The 23,589-nt window shown below is 39.8% G+C and overlaps 1 long non-coding RNA gene and 1 pseudogene across 1 annotated transcript; both read right to left on the bottom strand.

Annotated features, from left to right (window-relative positions):
- Positions 1-109: 109 nt before the first annotated feature.
- On the bottom strand, positions 110-1,332 carry LOC124385231. The gene is made up of 3 exons (XR_006925710.1): positions 1,272-1,332; positions 1,096-1,185; positions 110-1,019 (listed from the first exon to the last, which is right to left on the bottom strand). It is a non-coding gene; the product is annotated as an uncharacterized LOC124385231 (long non-coding RNA).
- Positions 1,333-7,413: 6,081 nt separating this feature from the next.
- LOC124383810 overlaps positions 7,414-23,589 on the bottom strand; it is a 43,168-nt pseudogene continuing 26,992 nt past the window's right edge.

The raw sequence follows: 23,589 nt of genomic DNA, 5'->3' as shown, positions 1-23,589 counted from the left end.
AAACCGACTACGCCACCCGGGGGGCTCAGTTACCGGGAATAACTCTTTATAAAGAGATGCACAAGGCACTCAGGTTCGTCTACAGCTGAGTCAGGACATGAGACAGAGGTATAATACACACAGTTTATTAAGAACTAAAATTACATCACACCATACAGATTATACCACACAAGAATGCCTGGACTCCAGGGCTGGGGACCTTATTCTAATGATCTCCTATCCACAGCAAACACACATGCACTCGTACGACACCACAACCCCACCTGTCGACCACTGCACACCGAAGGAAACCACCACCAAGCAGAGAGGAACTTGTCCCTCACACTAGAACTGGTCTCCCAGACACCTGGAGAAGAAGCAAACCACAGTATGGTCAAATCAATTTACTTACACAAACACACACACACGAAAGTACAATAACAAGGACAAAAAGCAAAAGAAGTACAACAGGAATAATAAAAACAGTCAATTCCATTCAATATACCGCATCAAATAAGCACATGACCTCTTAGCATTCCACTAACTGTTGGGTAGCATCCAGGTCTTCAAACTCCTCAGATAAACAGATATGTATAGCAGCAGTTTCTCAGGCCACCTCTCAGCAGACCTCTCAGTGTGGAGCACTGAAACAGACACACTAACACATACATGTATATAAACAAAGCACACAGTCCGCAAAAGCACTAGCACTTAGCTCCGTGGCTAATCCAGTAAGCCGTTAGCTATAGCACGGTATGGCCAGGAAATGCATCCCATGCTGATGCTCGGTACGTAGATAGCATGCACGCCGATGCAATATGTCGCTCCATCCGTGCTTTAGCAACCCACAGACCACAAAACAGCCAGGCAGTGAAGCAAACAGCTAGACAGCCAAGCAACCAAAAAGTAGCCCAGCAAGAAGACAGCCCGATAAGACAGCCCTGGTAAGACAGCAGCCCGGTAAAACAGCCCTGGTAAGACAGAACGGTAAGACACCCGAAGAAGACAGCCCACTACAACGGCTCTCAGTTCCACACTTCCTATTAACAGAGAAATAAGCACAAAATTAGCATCTTTTGACATCAAATATTAATACCTGACAGTTAACCAACTTACTAGTTCAACCAGGTTGCGATGTACCGCAAAACTCCAAATGAGGAACTGGGATGATCTTAACCTGATAGTGGCTGGATTCCTCAATCCACACTAAAAGAAGAAACCAAACCACCCTTAAAACCCATTCCTCACAATCCGTCTACCAAACAGGCTTGACAAGTTCTTAATACATGAACCTCTCCCAGCTGCGCCGGGTATCTGGTGACATCACCATTGTTCAGGAAACCACAGTCCCACCAGCCACCCACTGCTCCTTTTATAGACCCACTAATTTGATAAGCAAAACCTGGCCATCATTACAATTGCTCCCCCCAACCATGTGACTGTTCCCACTACCACATTCTCATACAGCTCCTCATATGCCTTTTCCTTGACTTTTGCCACATCCCTCTTCACCTACTGCCGCACCTCCTTGCACCCCTGTCTACTCCTCTCATCACCCTGTCGATCCCAATTCTGTTTTGCCAACCCCTTTTTCTTATGCTCTCCTGCATTTCCTCAATCCACCACCACGTCTCTTTGTCTTTCTTTCTATTTCCATATGTCACACCAAGTATCCTACTAGCTGTCTCCCTTATCACTTCTGCAGTAGTTGCCCAATCAGCAATCTTTCATTCCTAGGTAAACCTTCTACCACTTCATCCAACTCACTCCAGAATTTTCCCTCCTCCTTCATCTCACAACCCGATTTTGGGCTTTATTACTTGATATACAGTGCAAAAAAAGAAATAAAATAATTTAAACTTTTTCTAAGATTTTTTGTTTAATTATCCAGCACTGCTGCAGTAAAAGTTAAAAGTCACCTGGATTGTGACATGGATCTATTTCAATGTAAGGTTTTTTTTTTATTTTTTTATGGCAAATCAAGTGCTGTAGAAGGGACATAGTATTTTTTCTGTCTCCTGAGTGGTGCACACTTCAGCAGAGCTTCTTCCTGGCAGCACATAGTGCGGAACACAATGAATCCAACTTTTCTATTATTCCTTTTTTTATTTGTTAGCAGCATGCTGTCCTGTCCCTATCATGTTGAGTCTATTTCCAGTCGGTGGCCAATTTCTTTTGGAAACACCAAAAGCTAGTTGGGACAGTTCAGGTATTAGCCTTGCTACACAACAAAACCAGTTACTGTACACATAAACAGTGAAAACTAGAACATCTGTAAATTAAAATAAATCTTAGAACTAAAGAATGTATATAGTGTCTTAAAGAAATCAATAAAACATGCATATATATGAAGTTTCCATTGCCGCTGTGTCAATGGATCTCCAACTTCCTGACAGAAAGACCACAAGCCGTACGGGTGGGCAAACACAAACTCATCCACCCTCAGCCTCAGCACTGGAGCTCCCCAGGGTTGTGTTCGGAGCCCCCTGCTGTACTCACTGTACACATATGACTGTGTGGTCACTTCCAACTCCACGAACCATCATCAAGTTTGCTGACAACACTGTTGTGGTTGGCTTGATCTCCAACAACAACGAGACAGCCTACCTACAGGAGATTAAAAACCAGGAGAGAAGGTGCGAGGAGAACAATCTTCTCCTGAGCATCAGCAAGACTAAGGAGTTGATAGTGGACTTCAGCACGAAGCAGGAGCGGTCATACCAACCGCTAAACATCAACGGGACCCCAATGGAGAGAGTGGACAGATTCCGGTACCTAGGTGTTCACATCACACAGGACCTGTCTTGGTCCTGCCACATCAACACCCTTGTGAAGAAGGCCTGGCAGCGTCTTTATCATCTGAGATGCTTAAGGGACTTTAAACTACCCTCTCAGGTGCTAAAGACTTTCTACAACTGCATTATTGAGAGTGTTCTGATGGGTAGCATTACTTCCTGGTTCGGGAACAGCACCATGCAGGACAGACGAGCCCTCCAGAGGGTGGTGCGGTCAGCTGAAAGTACCATCCACACCGAGCTCCCTGACCTGCAGGACATGGTGCCGGACCAGGGCCAGGAAGATTGTGAAGGACCTCAACTATCAAATCAAATCAAATCAAATTTTATTTGTCACATACATACAGAGTATGACATGCAGTAAAATGCTTTGAGGGAATAGGATGGGGAGAAGAAATAAAACAAAGAAAAAAGAAGGCAGATAAATACAATTTCTCTGTTGTGTTCAGGGTAGCGCGTTTGCTCCTTGAAAGCAAACACAGAGAGAATGAGAAGAAGCTTCTCTCCGCAGGCCATTTAGAGTTTAAACTAGGAAACACCCAGGATCTAGTACTGGACCACCCTCTTCATCTGTACTCATTTCTGCACAACATTTTTTGCACTATGACACTTTAACTCTGGACTGTCACTTTAACTCTGGACTTACACAGCGCAGTGCCACTTTATACCACACCATACTGCACATGGACACTTTAATGACAATCACCATATATAATATAAAATTATATATGTATATAAATATATTACATATATTTTATATAGTTTACTTTTATGCGAATGTAGTGGGGCTGAAAGACAGCGGCTATGGGGAAATGCCACGGGTGGAAGAGACGCTAGTTGGGTATCTCTCCTTGTGTGCAGACTCATCCCTTAAGGCCCCGGAGCTTCCCACTAAGCCTTTTTGCTACACTTCGGCTCTGGTGGGCAAGGCTTACACAGCAGTAGGTCAGGCTGCGGGTTGCCTCCACACGATGGCTGTGTTGCAGGCATACCACGCTGATCTGCTGTGAGAGATGAGGATTTGACTCTGAGGCTGACGATGTGAAAGAGCTACGTCACGCTGTAGATCTAGCTCTCAGGGCCCAAAGGCCCTGGGTGGCACTTTAGGCCCAAGCCCAAGGAGTCGGTGGACCTGAGGGTCATCCTCTCCAGGAGGCAGGCCTCGGCGTGGAGGCCCTGACAACAAAAAGGGCCTTAGTTCTAGAAGGGTGGTGTACACCCCATTATATGGTGCCCATCCCTCCTTAGGTCGGGCTGTTAACCCTGCCACAGGATGTGCTTTAGTGCACAGCCACCTCCAGCGGGTGTCCTCCTCCACCTCTGCCTGGTTTTGTAGTGGATGGAGGAGACCCGCCTCCTTTCAGGAGGCTCTAATGGCTGCAGGGGATTGTTTCAGCCACTCTGGTCGGGTCAGAGGCCCAGAGAGAATGGTTCCCTTATGAGATTTCCTGGCAGCCTGGGGAAGATGTGTCAGTGGGTCCTGTGCACAGTAGAGAGGTGGGACCCGAGCAGGCTCTGGTCCTGGAACAAGAAGTAATCACTCTCTTAAGAAAGGAGCCCATTGAGGTTGTCCCTCATTTACACAGAGAGTCTGGCTTTTACAGCCAGGTACTTCGTGGCTCAGAATAAGGATGGTGGGTTGCGTCCAATCCTAGATCTAGGCTCCTTGAACCGCTCGCTAATGAGGCTCAGGTTGTACTTCGCACGCTGAGCAGTCGCTGGGTAAACACCCCTTTGTGACATGTTTCCTGTGCACTCACCTGGAGGCTGAGGCCCGAGCGTGACCCAGAGTGCCTGTGTGGGACTTGACCATCGTGCTAGAGGCTCTGTCTAAACCCCCTTTCGAGCCACTGTCCGGGGTGGCCCTTAGTTATTTGTATATCAAGACTGTCTTTCTTCTGGCTATATCCTCCCTGAAGAGGGCCGGGTACATACAGGCTCTCTCCATGGCCGCGTCGCTCCAGGAGTTTAACCCTGGCATTGCCTCCTGGGGTATGTACCTAAGGTGCTTTCTGTTCCCCCACAACCTGCCGTGCTGCAGGTGTTCTATTTTCCTCCCTTTTAAGCCCCTGACAAGGAGAAGCAAAACCGACTGTGTCCAGTGCGAGCACAGGACAAGTACGTGGAGGAAGTCAGAGCAGCTGTTTGTCTGCTATGGCCCCTATAAAAAAGGGCTACCTGGCAACAAGCAGGCTCTCAGTAGGTGGATTGTGGATGCTATATCCTTTTCTTATGAGTCCTCTGGTCTCCCCACTCCTTCCATGGCTTGGTCTACTGGAGTCCCATTTCAGGACATCTTCAATCCTGCAGGCTGGTCCACCCTGGTAACCTTTGTCGGGTTCTATAACCTTGACCTTCGAGACACTTCCGGCTCCTCTGTCCTGAGCTCTGGCTGTGCTTTTTTACACTAGTCTGGGACTCGTTCCCAAATCGTTGAGACACAGCTCAAGTTCCTGAAAGGGAATGTCTCTAGGTTATGTATGTAACCCTAGTTCCCTGAGGAAACGAGATGCCGCAGGTGTCTTGTCCAATGATCGTTCACAAACTATACCTACATTTTACAGTTTGTCTGAATTGTCATTGTGTATTCGGAGTAGTTAATGTGTTTGCGGATTTGTTATTTTGTTTTTAGATTTGTTTATTTGTTTTTTGGATTTGTTTTTGGATTTGTTATTTTGTTTCGGATTTGTTAGTGTTTTTCAATTTGTTAATGTGTTTTGCTCTTCTCTGCCACCGTACCAAAGCATTGCGACGCAGTGTCTGGTTCCCTCAGGGAACTAGGCTTACATACGTAACCTAGAGTTTCTATGTATGCTATGGAGAACATTTACCAAAATGAGTAAAAGAAAAATGAAAAGTAAAAACTGTTTTCCATGCAAGATGGGAAACAGATGATCTTTTTACCAAGTTTAAGGGGGTACCCATGTGTTTGGTGTGCTTTGAAAACTGAATCAGTTATGAAGGATTATCATTTAAATCGATAATTGCTCACAAAGAAAAATATGAAAAATACACAGATGATGCCAGAACTGCTCTTATCTCAGATTTAAAAGGTAACATAACCTGGGTCCCTTGTAAGAAGGAGAAGAAATGCTGGCCCTCATCACTATAAAAGTTGCTTATGCCTGGTGTAGAGCTTCTTTACCAAATAAATGCTTGATTAAGCAGCCTCCACTAACACTAAGTTTAAAAAATGCTTTTTCTTTTGGCTTTGAATTCTAGCCTGCAGTTCCTTATAACTTGCACTCATGCTGGCTGCACCATCATAGCCTTAACCCTGGATATTTTCAGCATTCAATCGATTTTCTGAAACAAGGGCACTTCCTCCAAGTCTTGACCAGTTGTTGATTTAACATGACACACTTGGATAAAGCGTTGCTTTATTTGCATTTCATGGACAAACCAGACCACAAAGGATACTCCCTCTGATGTCCACACTAATTAGTCTTTATTTAAAAACATGTTTTTTTTGTGTTGCAGTGTGGACACATTTTAGTCATTACCACGACATTTCAAAGAGCCATAAATTAAATAAACGCCAGGCGGAAACGATGCAGGTCGAATCGTCTTTCGTTTTGCTAATTTGCAATACAGGGACATGAGCATTTTCAGACATTTCAGTGTGGATGAGCAACTTTTGGGAAAGAATTGAAAAAAAAGTGTGGAAGCGGAGCGTTTTTAGACAAAAACACCATTTTGAAAATGTATCCGGATTTGTGTAGTTAGTGTGCCTGAGTGTAACACATCAGGTTTCATCCAGAAGCATTGAAAATATCATTGCCTCATTAATATCTTTCAGAATTACATTCCTCAATTGTGTTCCGAGAGTATTAATTCATTTTGTGTCCTGTTGGATTAAAGTGTCACCTGTGGCTTCTGCTTTTGGGACTAAATGATCTGTATACATTTTATACACTGTATACACTGAAGGTGCACGTGGTCCCCTGGTGGTCTAGTGGTCTAAGATGCAGCGCTCTCACAGCTGCGACCCGGGTTCGATTCCCGGTCAGGGAACCATCCCCAGCCACTTTCAGTGCCGGTCCCAAGCCCGGATAAATTGGGGAGGGTTGCGTTAGGAAGGCGTAAAACGTGCCAAATCAAAAAACGTGCGGAGGATCCGCTGTGGCGACCCCTAACGGGAGAAGCCGAAAGAAATACATACATACACTGAAGGTGCACAGTGTCAAATTCCACTAAGAGGTGCACAAGCTTGTTACCAGCATACCACTGGTTCTGACAAGACTGTGGTCACATGATTAGCTGGTTGGATAGTTGCATAAATAGGCAGGAGCTTCTTTTAAAGTAGATGGTGATTATAATATAAAACCTTTTGATGTTTGATGTTTGAGAATTCCCCATTTGAACCTGAATTATACTTCATCTGATTATTACATGGTTTTGTGATTAGCTCAGTGCTTAAGGGATATTTATGTAATTGCACTAGAGAAGATTCTGCAACTCTCATTCACCTGGTTCCACCATTATTTACTGTTACCAAACGAAATTTAGTTCACTGTCATTTCTTCCGAAATCAACTTCTTTCGGACACAACATGAGCCATCTGATTGTACATTTTGATATTGGTTCAGCCAAGGTGCAAATTACATAAATACACAGCCCTAATCTCTGTTGGTGTAAGAATCTGTGTCGGTGCATTACAGAGAAGCACAGTATACATGTTCTTTGTTGAAACTATTTATTCTTTTCTACAGCTAAAAGCAAATCTGGACACAATCAGTGGCTTTCCATGGACTTCCGAAGGATGTGTCACTCTTCATCATGTGCTTTCTGCAGATAAAAAAAAAAATGGACTTGTAAACTCTGGCAGATCAATGTTTTATATACAGAATGTGGCTTTTATTTATTATAAAAATGACAGCTTACCTTAGAACCCGTGTCACGACTCTTAGCCCTCAGTTTGTTGACCTGAGACTCTGCAATATCAGCTCTTTCCTCTGCCTCATCGAGTTCATGCTGCAGCTTGCGGAACTTGGTCAAATTGGAATTGGCCTGCTCCTCCTAAAAGAAACAACATGGTCAACTGAGAATACAAATATGACAACCAATAAAGATTTAGAAAGCTAATCTGTTATTAACTTACTGCCTCCTCTGCAGTTCTCTTGTAGGATTTAACCTTTAGTTGAAGTTTGTCTACTAGGTCCTGCAGGCGGGCCAGATTCTTACGATCTTCTTCGGTCTACAGAAACATTAACATATTTGTACTGAGTTTTGGGGTATTGCTTTTTAATTGATGTTACATATGCAACTTTATTAAAACAGAATGTAACCTGATAAGTCAGCTCCTTAATGCGGCGCTCATATTTCCGGATACCCTTAACAGATTCACTGGCTTTTCTCTGTTCCATTTCCACTTCACCTTCCAGCTCTCTGACCTAAAATTTTTATATAAAAAAAATTTAATGAATGTAACAAATGGATGTTATTTTTGTGCTGGTGTCTGTCAGATTTTAATGTATTTATATATATAAATATAAATATATATAATTTACCCTGGCCTCCAGCTTCTGGACCTGCTTCTTGCCACCCTTCATGGCGATTTGCTCAGCTTCATCCAGACGGTGCTGGAGGTCTTTAATGGTCTGCTCCATGTTTTTCTTCATGCGTTCCAGGTGAGAACTGGTGTCCTGTTCCTTCTTTAGCTCTTCTGCCATCATGGCAGCATCAGTAATTGCTTTTTTGGCCTTTTCTTCAGCATTCCTGCACTCTTGGACAGACTCCTCTACTTCAGTTTGGAGTTGGGAAATGTCACCCTCCAGCTTCTTCTTCTGATTCAGCAAACTGGTGTTCTGACATGTAAAATGTTTTATTTTAAAAATGTGATCTTAAATAAATAACTTGTATAATGTGCATGTAAAAATGGGCATGTTACAGAGTAACTGTCAGTTTTATATGACATGCAAAGTAGTGGTTTTGTTTTGTGCTTTTCGTTGATGGTGGCTGCAGCAAATTTACATTTCTAAGAAACTTCTAGAAGAGTCTGAAACTGCATGTATCATTGTGCCTCTTGTACAAAGTCAAAGGCTGTGAGATGCATGAAAAATGTTTGCTGCAATATAAAACGTGTTCTAATTCAATATAAATTAAAATATTTCTGCATTCTCTATTGAAATATTGTTCACATTGGAGCTGTGAATATCTAATATCCGTTTGACCATGTTGATACACTAAGACATAATAATCTTGAAAATCATTATTGTTTTAAAATCTAATAAATGGTAGGCTTTTGTCTTCAACTGTATACCTGAGAGTGCAGAAGCTGAACCCTCTCACTGACATCCAGCAATTCTTGCTCAGCCAGTTTGCGGCCTCTCTCGGTCTGCTCTACCAGGGCTCTCAGTTCATCCAGTTCAGCCTGCAGCAGATTGTTGCGTCTCTCCACGATAGCAATGTTCTCTTTAAGATCATCATTAGCACGGAGAGCATCATCCAGCTGCAGCTGAGCATCCTGTACAGTACAGAATAAAAACAATTAATTAAAAACACTGGTTTTCTGCATTGCTAATACACTGTTATTAACCCTAAACTGTGGCAAAGATTGTTTTGCTATACCTTCATATGTCCATGCAGATTCTTGAGTTGTTTCTGGGCCTCTGCTGCCTGCCTGTTGGCCTGGCTGAGCTGGATCTCCATTTCATTTAGATCTCCCTCCATCTTCTTCTTCAGCCTCATAGCTTCATTTCTGCTGCGAGTCTCAGACTCTAGAGAGCTTTGCAGGGTGTCCACCACTCTTTGTTGATTCCTTTTGGTTTGGTCCATTTCCTCATCTTTTTCGGCCAGTTTACGTTCAATGTCTGCCTTCACCTGGTTAAACTCTAGTTGGGCCCTCAAGATCTTTCCTTCTTCGTGTTCAAGAGATCCCTTTCATTACCAAATCATAAACAGGATCATAATGAGGCCACAATAGTTCATTTCAATTGATAATACTTAAATAAATTTTATTACAATAATATCGTAAAAGAACTAGGTCTCTTACCTCAGCTTCTTCTAGAGCAGACTGAATCTCAGCCTTTTCCTGCTCCAACTGTTTCCTTAGTTTTTCCAGCTCATGAATACTCTTCCCACTTTCACCCAGTTGTTCAGTGAGGTCAGAAATTTCCTCTGTATAAAAGAAAACAAGGGATAAACACACCATCTAAAAAGAAAATACTTGTATTTTACCAGTAATATGTATGGTACAATATGTACCAATAATAATAGCAACCTTGTAAGTTCTTGTTCTCCCTCTTCATGGTCTCTAGATGGTCCAGTGACTCCTCATAGGAATTCTTCAGTTTGAAGAGCTCAGTACTTAGAGATCTGGCATCTTTCTGAGAGCTCTCCAGCTCAGACTGGGACTCTTCAAATTTTTGCTTCCATTCAGCCAAGACCTGTGGAAATAATGTATAGATATACACTACTTGTAATATTTACAGTATAGGTGATAGCATTTGATGATAAAGTCGACAGTAAGAATATCTGCAATATGCCGTGTGAGCTGATTTTTTAATATACATAACACAATATGCCCCTGAAATGGATTCATCTAAAATAAATAAATAAATAAATGAATAAATAAATAAAAAAAAAAAACAGGATCACTGTTAAGACTTGTTATCTGACCCATGAACATTCAATTTTAAAGAGTTATCCAAATACCAAGCAGATATCAGTGTATGCTCATTTGGTGCATACTTTGTCAAAGTTCCTTTGCTTCTTGTCCAGAGCAGCAGCAGCAGCATTGGACCTTTCCACATCCACCATGAGATCTTCAATCTCATTCTGCAGTCTGTGTTTGGTCTTCTCCAGAGAGGAGCATTTAGCGTTTACAGCTTCCACAGCTTCTTCTGCATCCTGCAGCCGCTGAGCCAGTTTTTTCCTGATTTAAGTAAACATTAAATAAGAATTTTATTTTACACTGTTGAACGCTTACCTTGAAAGTTCATATTCAAAGCTGATTGTGCAGGATTTACTTTTTAACTTGAGGTACCTTTTAACTAAATTGTGGATTACATACATAATCCACAATTTAACAGTAAATTATTATTGGGAAGAAACTTACTTTGCATCCTCCAGCTCTTCTGTTCTCTGGATAGCATCAGTTTCATATTTGGTCCTCCACTGAGCTACCTCAGAGTTTGCTTTGGAGAGACTGCGCTGTAGCTCAGCCTTAGCCTCCTGCTCTTCCTCATACTGCTCTCTGAGCAGGTCAGAATCATGACGAGCCGACTGCACTGCATGAGCCAGGGCGTTCTTAGCCTGAAAATCAGTCAGTAGAATTGTTACCAAGTAGTAATTTCTCAGTTTTAAGTGTTGATCATCAATGTCAAGCATTAAGAAATTACTTTGACTTCCTCCTCCAGCTGTCGCTTGAGATCCTCGACCTGCTGGGTGTAAGATTGTTTCCCTCTTGTCAGCTGAGAGACCAGTGAATCCTTTTCTTCCAATTGTCTGGAAAGCTCACCTGAAATTATGAGATGACATATAGTATCAATAAAAAGATCAATTACACTGTATCGGCTTGTTTAAATATTTGGTTGCTGATAGACTTACCATTTTCAGTCTGAAGCTTTGCTTTCTGCATTGAGAAATCATTGATTGTCCGTTGGCCTTCTTCCGCTTTGGTTCGGAATTCACTCATTTGGTCCTCCAGGGTTCTACACATTTTCTCCAGGTTTGCCTGAAAGATTTAAGACATTTTGATGTGCCCCTCTTAAAAATTATGTGTTTTATGCTCCTTTTAAAAATGGTATGAACATGTTTGTATCTACAGTGCATAATTATTCATTGTTACCTTGGATTTAACAATGTGCTCCATGTTGGAGACCACATCATCCAGCTCCAGTCTCAGTTCACTCTTCTCCTTCTCAAGCTTCTGCTTCACTCTCTGAAGGTTGTCGATCTGCTCTCCCAGGTCTGCTACACTGTCAGCATGTTTCTTTCTTAAAGTCGCAGCAGTGGCCTCATGTTGCAGGGTGGCCTCTTCAAGGTCCCTACGCAGTTTCTGGAACTCAGCCTCTCTCTTCTTGTTCATTTCAATCTGGGCAGCAGTGGCACCACCAGCCTCCTCCAGCCTCTCACTGATCTCCTCCAGTTCCCGAGCCAAATCTGCCCTTTGTTTCTCAATCTTGGCACGAGCAGCTCTCTCAGCCTCCAACTCTTCTTCCAGTTCTTCAATACGAGCCTATTTCCACAACATTGTCAATTTGAAATGTCTACAGTTTCAGCAATCCAAACATTAACCTTTGTTTTGTAAGCTCTCATTACCTGCAACTCCTTCAGTTTCTTCTGGAGTTGGGCTCCCATTGCTTGTTCATCTTCAATTTTACTGTTAAGCTGGCTAATCTCAAAGTCTTTCCTGCAGAAGCAAATAAATATTTCAGTTTCATTCTGTTATAAATGTTTTTCAAATATAGCTTTTTCCAAAAAATAAATTTGAATCCTTACTTCTTAAGCCTCTCCTCCATTTGCTGCTTGTCATTTTCCAGATCCATGACATTCTCTTGAGTCAACTTTAAGTCTCCCTCAAGTTTTCTCTTGACTCGCTCAAGATCCATTCGAATTTTCTTTTCTTGCTCGAGAGAACCCTCCAGCTAGAAAACATCATAAAAATAGTTAGTATCCTATTTAATATCTATAACATTTTTATAATGTATTTTACTCACGTCATCAACTTGCTGCTCAAGTTTAGCTTTGGCTTTGGTCAGAGTGTTGACTTTATCCTCCTCACTCTGCAGATCATCCAGTGTTTGCTGATGTGCTTCCTGGAGAGCTTTTTTCTCCTTGGTCAGCTTGGCAATGATTTCATCAAGAGCTGCCATTTCCTCAGTCAGATTTTTAACCTAAAATGTATTGCATTGCCTCAGTACCATGGAACAATGCATGCTTATACCATGGACAAGTAGAATTTAACTACAGTAACTTACCTTGTTTTCAGTGGCATGCTTTTCCTTCTCCACTTTGGCCAGCGTAAGCTCAAGATCATCAATATCTTTTTTCAACTCAGAACATTCATCCTCCAGCTTTCTCTTCTTTGCAACCAACTCAGCATTCATTTCCTCTTCATCTTCCAGTCTCTCTGTCAACTCTTTACTTTTTGCTTCAAGTTGGATCTTGTTCTTAATTAGACCTTCACATCGCTCCTCAGCATCAGCAAGGTTATCTTGTTCCTACAAGCATAAGTAAAAGTTTGGAAGAAATGTAAAAGATTTTTTAACTTGTCAAATAAATATTATTTAAAACTACTTAGATATAGCAACATCAGAAAATGCTAATATTTGTACTTTTTGATATTTTGATATGACAAAACTTACTGATTGGACTTGGAGCTGTAGGTCATTCTTTTCTTGGAGAAGAGAGACCATTTTCTCTTCCAACTCTTTCCTACGGGCTTCAGATTTAGCATAGGCCTCCTTCAACTTTGTGAATTCCTCTTTCATGTTGGCCATTTCTTTCTCAGCCTCAGCTGATTTCAGCAGTGGTTTGATCTTGAAGTACAGCTTCATCCAGGGCCAATTTTTCACCCCCATGAAAGCACGGACATTCCACTGGATTACCAGTAAGGCATCCCTGCAGAAATTAAATTAGAATATATGTACTATTAAATGATCAGATTAAAATAATTAGGTAAATATAATATTAATAACAGGTATATTCTACCTTCTCTCAACTATCTTCTGAAATTCAATTCTTGAGAGAAGACCACGAGCCCTGGCTTGAATACCAGTAAGGATAAGTGCAAGGCGGTCATCTCGCATTTCCTCAAGTTGACCCAGAAGACCCGCTTTAAAGAACACCTACACAGAGATGGATATATAAGTATTATGTAGAGCAGGGGAAGTGTTTATTTAAAATGTAATTTGGAGAATCCTTATACCTTTGTATGTCCCAGTTTATACTGGCTGTGGTCAATGTCCAGAGAGCCAAGTAGTTTCTCTGCACCTTTCTTGTTGTCAATAAACTGCCCCTCAGGAATAGCAGCAGGATTCAGGATACGGTAACTAATTTGTAATCATAAAAGAACAGGCATGTTTAATAAATGCAGGATTTTTCTGTAAAAAAAAAAGATTAATTAATTTTTTTCTACTGAACTCACCGTTGTCTAAAGTCACCATACAAGATCCTGTTGGGGAAGCCCTTTCTGCAGATTCGAATGCCTTCAAGTACACCATTACAACGCAGCTGGTGCATTACCAGAGGATTTTCCATGGCCCCAGGAGTCTTGGTCTCATTGGGGATGATGCACCGGACAAAATGTGGGTGTGTGGACCTCAGATTTGTCATCAGTTTGTTCAGGTTCTCCTGTAGATGGCATCAAAGCAATTCATTGCTTTGTCACATTCAGTGGACACAAATATGTGGCTACTGTACCTGATTTTAACACCCAAAGCATACAGCTGTTGAAAATCTCTTTGTATGATGAAGCTTTGCATACTTTTATTTCATATTATTTAATATTATATTTTTTATGATCATATTTTTTAAACAAAAGGCCTCAAACCTGTCCTAGCATGAAATGTGCTGAATTGTTTTTTCAAAGGCTGATGTGTGAAGGATTTAAGCGCTCTATCCTAACTCCTCAAACGAAAAACCTATGAAATCTATTAAAATGCAATTGCATGCCAGCTCTTCGTTGCTCTACCTCACCAATGATCTTATAGCTGAATAGATACAAATCCCAACACCCCACTGGCACAAAGGCCCTTAACTTTGCCAGAAGGAGGCAGGACAACGCTATATTATTGCCCATAAGTTAAGAATGGGATGTCCAATTGGAACATGCAGTATTAAATTTGGGTGTGATGGTCAGGTTTCCACATACATTTGGATATTTTGTGTATGCTGAATTACTACATATATTGCATTTCAAAAGTTGTTAACAACTCACGCGATGGAGAGCAGAAACAGTCTGGAATGATGAACCCTTCTTTTTTCCACCTTTGCCTCCCTTTCCAGACTCTGAAGCTGTTTTAAACATAGCAAATATAGTGTCATCAGCAATTGAAAGTACTGTATATTAGCTTTTCTTATTATTTTAAGTATATTAATTTTCCTTAATTTTTTTAAATCTTGTAGCCATACATGAACTATGAGGAAAATATAAATCTGAAGGAACTTTTTAAGTATGCTTAGAGCACAAAAGCCCCTACATGTACATTGTATTTTTCAGTAGCCTGCCTAAATATTTTTTATTTTATGTAGGCAGGTTAAGTCTTTATTATAGATGTAAAACTGAACCTTGGGAAATATAGTCTGAGCTCCTGCTAATATTCTCTCTGTTATGAAACACAGATTAATGGTTAACTGGTATTTTAGTTGCCAAAATGTGTATGTACTATCTTAACACTTCCTACTGAAACTGAACTTGCTCCCAAGTATGTTCTCACCCATCTTTCAGCCAGGGACTTAAACATTTATACTCATTATGTAATTTGGCTTCCATGGTTCTCTAAACACCCTTACCTGAGTCAGCTCCAGCATAACCAGCAAAGAGATTGCCCAACAGCTTCATAGTAGACTTCTGGAAAAGTCCTACAACAGTCTCATTGAGTGGATCCTTGTTCTTCACCAGCCAGTTATTAATGTTGTAGTCAACAGTGCCAGCATAGTGAACCAGGGCAAAATGAGCCTCTGGTTTTCCTTTAATAGCTCTGGGCTTCTGGAAGTTAGCAGATTTGCCCAAGTGATTGTCGTAAAGCTTAGCTTTAAATGTGGCATCACTGGCTTTGGGAAACATGCACTCCTCTTCAAGGATGGACATGATACCCATAGGCTAAAAATTCAAAGAACAAGTGGTCAGTGTTTTGTTGTTGTTGTTGTTGAGAAAATAAAGCCTTTGACATTTATTATTGTGTGCTTACCTTTTCAATAAGCTCAATACAAGCCTGCAAGTCCATGCCAAAGTCAATAAATGTCCACTCAATACCCTCTTTCTTGTATTCTTCTTGCTCCAGCACAAACATGTGGTGGTTGAAAAACTGCTGCAACTTCTCATTAGTGAAGTTAATGCACAGCTGCTCAAAGGTGTTGAACTGCAGAAGAAATTCAGTATTATTAATATGGTTGAAGCCCAAAAAGTAAACAAAAAAAAGCAAATTAAATGAAAATCAATAACATAAAGAGTATTAATTAACACATACATCAAAGATCTCAAAGCCAGCGATATCCAGCACACCAATGAAGTACTGGCGAGGCTGCTTGGTGTCCAGAGACTGGTTAATTCTTACAACCATCCAAAGGAACATCTTTTCATACACTGATTTGGAAAGAGCACCAACTGCATAGTACACCTAAAAAAAAATTATGTCAGTATAAGTAATATCCTATTAGTACAGATCTTAGACGGCATGTTGAGGAGAAGAACATTATATAAAGGTTTACACTCCATTTTATTACCTGTTGGACATTCTGTCCCTTGGTGACCCACTCATTTCCTACTTTGACTCTTGGGTGGCACAAACCCTTAATCAGATCAGCAGAGTTCAGGCCCATCAAATATGCAACTTTGTCAGCATCTATTTAGATAATAAAGGTATTGGTAATTGATGAATTCATTCAATTGCAATGCACAACAAATGTGTCTTATTAATATCATGCTTATCTGAAGGCTGTGTAATTAACACTGACCCTCAGTGCCATCAGCTTCAGCCTGCTCCTCTCTCTGCTTTTGCTTGAACCTCATGTTGCCAAAATGCATGATGGCACCAATCAGCTTATAGATGCCATTCTTTTCTTCTTGGGTAAAACCCAGCACATCAAAAGCTTCCTGTTGACCAAATACATTGTATTATGTGTTGTATCATCAATTGAAGATTATTTTTAATAGAAAATTATTGTTTTTATATTAGTCAATGTATATTGTATAAACTGTATAAAGTAGTATTAAATTTTTTGCGCACATCAGTAGCTACAAGCTCTTCAGCATCATTAATTGAGGCCACTTGTGTTTCTCCTTGGGAGATGTAGGCGTAGTCATATGGGTTGTTGGTGATGAGCAACATTTCTGTAAGTTAGACAAAATACATATTCACATATTCATCTACATGTATTGTATGTGTATTTTAGCATATTATAACAATCACTGCTGTACATTCCCCCACATACTCTGTTTTATATGGTTCTTTAATGATTACAAACATATAGTACTGATCAAAGTTTTTACTGGTAGAACTATTTCCTGAACTAGCAACAACAAACATTATGTTATGCCTTTATCAAACCAAGCACACTATAAGTTTAGGCAGAACCCTGTACATACCCAGCAGTTCTGGTTTCTTTTGAGACAGGATCTGGTAGAAGATGTGGTAGTCTCTCTCAGCCTTGAGCTGAAAGGTCACACGGGACTTTTCCAGAAGATCTTGATAGAAATTTATGCATTAAAATGTATACTTGATAAACATTTCTTTGGACTTATTAAGGATTATATGTATTAGATTTGTACGTACAAGTCTCAATGTCAGCAGAGGCCAACTTTCCACTGACACCAAAGTGGATACGGATGAATTTACCCTTTGTGTAAATAAGAGCATGTAAGTTTTATAAGTTGTCAATGTTCTGGAAATAAGATAGAAATGAGGAAAATATACATGTATATGAAGTAAACTTACAAAACGGGATGAGTTGTCATTTCTGATGGTCTTGGCATTACCAAAGGCCTCCAAAGCAGGGTTACACTGGATGATTTGATCCTCCAGAGTACCCTACAAGATTATTATAACAGGCATTAAATAGCTTAAATGTAGAATAGATATTAATAAATCATTATCTTAATAATCTAAATAAAACAGAGTTTATACTGAATACTTATTAACCTTTTTCTCTGAACATGCATCTTTCTTTCCAGATGTTGCTGCAATGCTAGCAAAGTACTGGATGACTCTCTTAGTGTTGACAGTCTTTCCTGCACCAGATTCTCCACTAGTGGTGAGAAGTGTCACATCTTTATAACACATATAAACTATATTGTATGTGCCTTTAAAAGTCAGGGTAAGTTTTCCACTTACGTGATAAGGATTGACTGGTTCTCTCTGTCTGCATGTTAGAAATGTGAAAACATTATGTAAAAAATATTGACAGACCCAACAGTACGTGTATCTAATATTAATGGCAATACAGCACTTGAAAGGTACCTGAAAGCATGTACTGGTAGGCGTTATCAGAAATGGAAAAGATGTGAGGAGGAGCTTCACTCCTCTTCTTGCCTCTGTAGGCAACGACAACTTCCTGGTTGTACACTGGCAGCCACTTGTAGGGGTTGACAGTGACACAGAAAAGCCCTGAGTAGGTCTGAAATTGAAACATTGAGAATTGAGAAGCATTTGAATAAACATGCCATCCATATTATATTTGTGTAGTGAATGTGTCATATCCTGTTCACTCACGTAGATCATCCAGGCTGCGTAACGCTCTTTGAGGTTAAACAGAACAGCAGGTTCATGCAGGAAGGTGAACATCGCCATGTCCTCAATTTTATCGAACTTTGGCGGGTTCTGAGGGTGAACATCACACTCCTTCACAGTCACAGTCTGTGAGATAGAGAAACATTTACTTAATTAAACAACTGCAAACATTTTGGTTTGTTAGTTTCACTTGGACTAAAGGAATATCTACCTTTCCAAATTCAGTCTCAGCAGTGACTTTATCACCGTCTCGGCTGGTGATGGAGGCTTTGACATACTCAACTTCGGGGTCCGGCACAAAGCATTCCCGTTTCATGTCAAAAGGACGAGTCTGGGCCTCCAGTCGCTCCCTATCTGACTTGCGCAGAAAAGATGCTGCGGCACCAAACTCCTCCATTAATGCGTCTCCCATCTTTCTACAGGACTTGAGACATATTAAAAAATGTAGATGTTATGTAGAAGTAATTTTATTTTTTTTTTTACTTTATTGTTGTAATGTAATACATACATTTTATGGCAAACACACAGGCAAAATGTTTTGTGCTGGACGTGAAAAAGATAGAAACGCATATTTAATAAAAGTAAACATTAATTTATTTTCCTATATTAATATATCACAAGCATTTAAACTTTAACTATGCCTTACCTTGGGGTGTTGTGATGCATGTGGTTCGAGCCTGTCTGTTCGTTAGTTTATATAGGAATAGAATAGGAGGAGTATGGCAAGAATGCCAACTGTAATGACGCTGACAAGCTCTATTTGGTTAGGTGCGTGTGGCACACGGCCCTCTTTAGAACACATAAAGTATGTTAAAAGGAAGCTGTAACAGGGCAGCTGGAAGGCATTACCAAAAAAATATAAAGAGGATATAAATATGAGTGGTCCTTTATAGTGTATATGGCAGTGCAATCTTTTTTTGTTTATTTCCTTTTTTGTTAGCCCTCACATGAGTGGGGATATGTATATCTAAACTTCCATCACAAGCTGTCCTTCTCAATCACACTATAGTACTCGCTAGGAATTTCACAGGTTATCTTTGTGTCGAAGGATAAAATCAAGGAGACAATGCAGAGCAAGCTTGAAACTCAGAATACAATAGAACAGTACTAAAGGTAAAAAAAAAAAAAAAAAAAAAAAACCCTAATAAATATGACCTTGGATTTGCCCAAACTATAGTAGATAGATGTTAGTAAGTATTCTGTCAGCTGTTCTTACAAGCATTTATTTATTTGTTTGTAATTGGTATGCTATTGCTGTATAAAGCTATTGCTATATGAGAGTTTTGCTCCTTTTCAAATTATTAATGCAACTGCTGTGTAAAATACTTTTTAAAATCCTCGGCAATGCTCATGGTTTCCTTGAAAGAGGTCATTTCTTTGACTTTGCAGTGACTTAGCTAGTTCCTTCATGAATACGATTCCAGATTCAGAACATAACTTGGTAACACAATTGCCCTCACATGGTTATGGACTAAAGACAATAAACCAAGCTCATACATTGAGAATTTACCAGACATTTTATTGTATTATATGTCATGATGTACAAATGTTTGATTTGTAACTATCAATGTATATCAGCAAATAATCTTGTCTTTTGGGTTGAACAGTGTGGCTGGTGACAAAACATTGATTAAAATGTCATTGCTAAAAAATGATTCAGGTGTTGAACAGTAACAGTCTGGAATTATCATTTTCTTATTATACTTCTACTCTGTACACTTGGTAAAAAGAATTTCATGGAACATAAATTATATTGTTAAATTCTGGTTATCCCAATAGAACATCCAACCTTATTTTAAGATGTATTTTGAAACAAAGTCATGACACGTGTAAACGTGTATTTTTAAAATTTTTATTCTCGTCATTGTCAGTTTGTAAGATGTTTTGTGAATTGATCCATCGCCTATCACTCATAGACCTTTAACGCAAGTCACAACTGTCCAAACTCCATGCCCCCCAGTTGGCAAGCTCCCTCTAATCAAGCACCTTACTTAGTCTTAACACTTGGACAGTCTATTCTAGGCTCTTAAAATTCTTTCTGGTGTCCCATTCTCAGCTGTCTGATTGACGTATATAATCATCACATAGGAGCAAGGACTAAAGAAACAGTGGTACCCCTCCTGTGTTGATAGCTGTAACCTGAGACTTCTTTTGTCAAACACTGCACTATTATTAGGAAGTTCTTGCATCTGTTCTGAACAAAAGGTGAGAGAGACTCCCTGTCAGTTTTCCAATCATCCATGCAAATCGTCATATAAGAAGCACAAAGAGTGTTTGACACGCTCTATTGTACTGAGAGCAGTATCTTAGTAAAATATTTTGTGCTCCAATATTTGATATATTGTTTATTAGTTGATTCCTAAAAGTCTGTAGAAAACAGGGTAAATTATGGATTTAGTGGTAGAATAACAATAAATCACATGTAAACGCTTAGATAATATTGAGGCAGCTTCAAACAATTTTTTTTTGCCAGTATCAAAAGTTTTTATGGAATTAAACAAGCCAGAGAGATTCGCTTTCAGCATCTAATTAAAATTCTAATTAAAATTGTATTCGTCACATACACATTCATACAGAGTACGACATGTAGTGAAATGCTTTGATTTTTTTTCATTACAAGAAAACATTTTTAAACCTCTTTCATAGCGCAGCATTGCAAAAGACTATTGCTCAGTTCTTATATTTATTGAACTTAATAAGCACATTAACTAAAGTTGGTCGACAGATAATTGATGTTAGTCGCTTACAATCGGCTAGATTTATCTACAGATAGCAGCTAGATAGCTTACATCGATTGTTTATTTAAACCCTTTAAAAAAATCGGATGTGTTAAATGTAACATAAAGCTTTGCACAGGCACTATGAGAACAAAAGTATAACCATATTTTACTTTATTTATTACTTTAATAAACATATATTGTAAGTCACTGCCCACTGCATACAATTTAGCTGACAGTTATTTTAATTTGTGAATGTAGCTGTTGTGAATAAGGAAAGAAAAATCATCAAAAATTATTGAAATTTAAAGTTATTTATTATTTATTCTAATGTTGGTTGAAACATGACCAAAGTTCTGGAAATACTTTTGCAGGAAGGTTCACTCTTCATCATGTGCTTTCTGTAACAAATAGAGAATAGAATTTTTAATGTTACAGTCTATGTTGTGTCAGCTTTATTGGTTAAAATTTGAATTTATTTTTACTCGCCTTGGATCCGGTGTCCCGGCTCTTAGCTCTCAACTTGTTGACTTGGGACTCAGCAATATCAGCTCTTTCCTCAGCCTCATCCAGCTCATGTTGCAGTTTGCGAAACTTTCCAAGATTGGCGTTAGCTTGCTCCTCCTTAAAAAATAAAAACAGTGAATTGCAAATGCAAAGCATGGCAAACAGAAAAAATATTGTAGGTTAGTTAAACAGTAAACCTACAGCCTCCTCAGCAGTTCTCTTGTAAGACTTGACCTTCAGCTGCAGTTTGTCTACTAGGTCTTGTAGACGGGCCAAATTCTTACGATCCTCTTCAGTCTACACCATAAAAAAATAGAAAGCTGAATTTGAGGTTTTCTGTTCTGTTATTACAAAATAAAAATTTTACTTTGATAATAGGGGAAATAACCTGGTAGGTCAGTTCCTTAATGCGGCGCTCATATTTACGAATACCCTTGACTGATTCACTGGCCTTCCTCTGTTCCATCTCCACTTCACCTTCAAGCTCTCTGACCTGAAAATTGTTTTTGTAGAAAAATTTAGTGAATGTAAGAAATGGATGTTTTGTAGTGCTGGTGTCTGTCAGATTGAAATATATATATATATATATATATATATATATATATATATATATATATATATATATATATATATATATATATATATATATATATATATATATATATATATATATATAAAACTTACCCTGGCCTCCAGCTTCTGGACCTGCTTCTTGCCACCCTTCATGGCGATTTGCTCAGCTTCATCCAGACGGTGCTGGAGGTCTTTAATGGTCTGCTCCATGTTCTTCTTCATGCGCTCCAGGTGAGAACTGGTGTCCTGTTCCTTCTTTAGCTCTTCTGCCATCATGGCAGCATCAGTAATGGCTTTTTTGGCTTTTTCTTCAGCATTTCTGCACTCTTGGACAGACTCCTCTACCTCAGTCTGCAGCTGAGAAGTGTCTCCCTCTAGTTTCTTCTTCTGGTTCAGCAAGCTAGTGTTCTATAAGTATACATAGTCATATTGTTAACAGTTACATTATTCTTTATATTTCACTATATCTACCATGTAATTTAATCTATGGTTTCATATCTACCTGAGAGTGCAGAAGCTGAACCCTCTCACTGACATCCAGCAATTCTTGCTCAGCCAGTTTGCGGCCTCTTTCGGTCTGCTCTACCAGGGCTCTAAGTTCATCCAGTTCAGCCTGTAGCAGATTGTTGCGTCTCTCCACAATAGCAATGTTCTCTTTGAGATCATCATTAGCACGGAGAGCATCATCCAGCTGCAGCTGAGAATCCTGTACAGTACAGAATAAAATATTTAGGTTATAAGAAACCATTTTATTGCTAAAACAACAACAACAATAATCCCCAATTTTGGCCTACCTTCATATGTCCATGCAGATTCTTGAGTTGTTTCTGGGCCTCTGCAGCCTGCCTGTTAGCCTGGCTGAGCTGGATCTCCATTTCATTTAAGTCGCCCTCCATCTTCTTCTTCACTCTGAGAGCTTCATTTCTGCTGCGAGTCTCAGACTCCAGAGAACTTTGCAGGGTGTCCACCACTCTCTGTTGGTTTCTTTTGGCCTGTTCCATCTCCTCATCTTTTTCAGACAGTTTACGCTCAATATCAGCCTTTACCTGGTTGAACTCCAGCTGAGTTCTAAGAATTTTGCCCTCTTCATGCTCAAGAGATCCCTGTTAGTAATAAATAGCTTTAATTTATTCATCATTTTGCATTCTTCTATTTTGATTTTTCTTTATTATGGTTTAGTTATTATTGTGCAGCATCATAAAATGATGCAATAAAACCTTTTTTTTTATTTTTTTTATTTACCTCAGCTTCCTCAAGAGCAGCTTGGATCTCGGCCTTCTCCTGCTCTAACTGTTTCCTTGCTTTTTCCAGCTCATGAATACTCTTCCCACCTTCACCAAGTTGTTCAGTGAGGTCAGAAATTTCCTCTGTTTAAAAGAAAACAAGGGCTCAAAACACTATCTGGAAAGAAAACACTTTCATTTTAAATTATGTTTGAATAATAGCAACCTTGCAAGTTCTTGTTCTCCCTCTTCATGGTCTCTAGATGGTCCAGTGACTCCTCATAGGAATTCTTCAGTTTGAAGAGCTCAGTACTTAGAGATCTGGCATCTTTCTGAGAGCTTTCCAGCTCAGACTGGGACTCTTCATACTTTTGCTTCCACTCAGCCAGGACCTGTGGAA

Source organism: Silurus meridionalis, chromosome 4 (genome assembly GCF_014805685.1).
Source record: "Silurus meridionalis isolate SWU-2019-XX chromosome 4, ASM1480568v1, whole genome shotgun sequence".
Lineage (NCBI taxonomy): Eukaryota > Metazoa > Chordata > Actinopteri > Siluriformes > Siluridae > Silurus > Silurus meridionalis.
Note: the sequence above shows the minus strand (reverse complement) of the source record. Positions and strands in the feature narration are given on the sequence as shown.